We start from the raw sequence: 211 nt of genomic DNA on the forward strand, positions 1-211 counted from the left end.
TGCATTTAAAGACGTGTTAGAAATCCCCGGCCACCGTTATCCTCACCGACCTTCTCCACCATATTTCTTCATCTTCTTCTTCCCTCGTAATTATCACGTGTTTAGTGAGTGTCCGGAGCGGCGTCGAAGTCCCACCGGTGCTCGGGAGTAATAACACTCCTTTGTGGTCGGGCCTCTCTGCCAGCGCCCTCCCTCCTTTTATTCTGGAAAA

Source organism: Penaeus monodon, chromosome 34 (genome assembly GCF_015228065.2).
Source record: "Penaeus monodon isolate SGIC_2016 chromosome 34, NSTDA_Pmon_1, whole genome shotgun sequence".
Taxonomy (NCBI): domain Eukaryota; kingdom Metazoa; phylum Arthropoda; class Malacostraca; order Decapoda; family Penaeidae; genus Penaeus; species Penaeus monodon.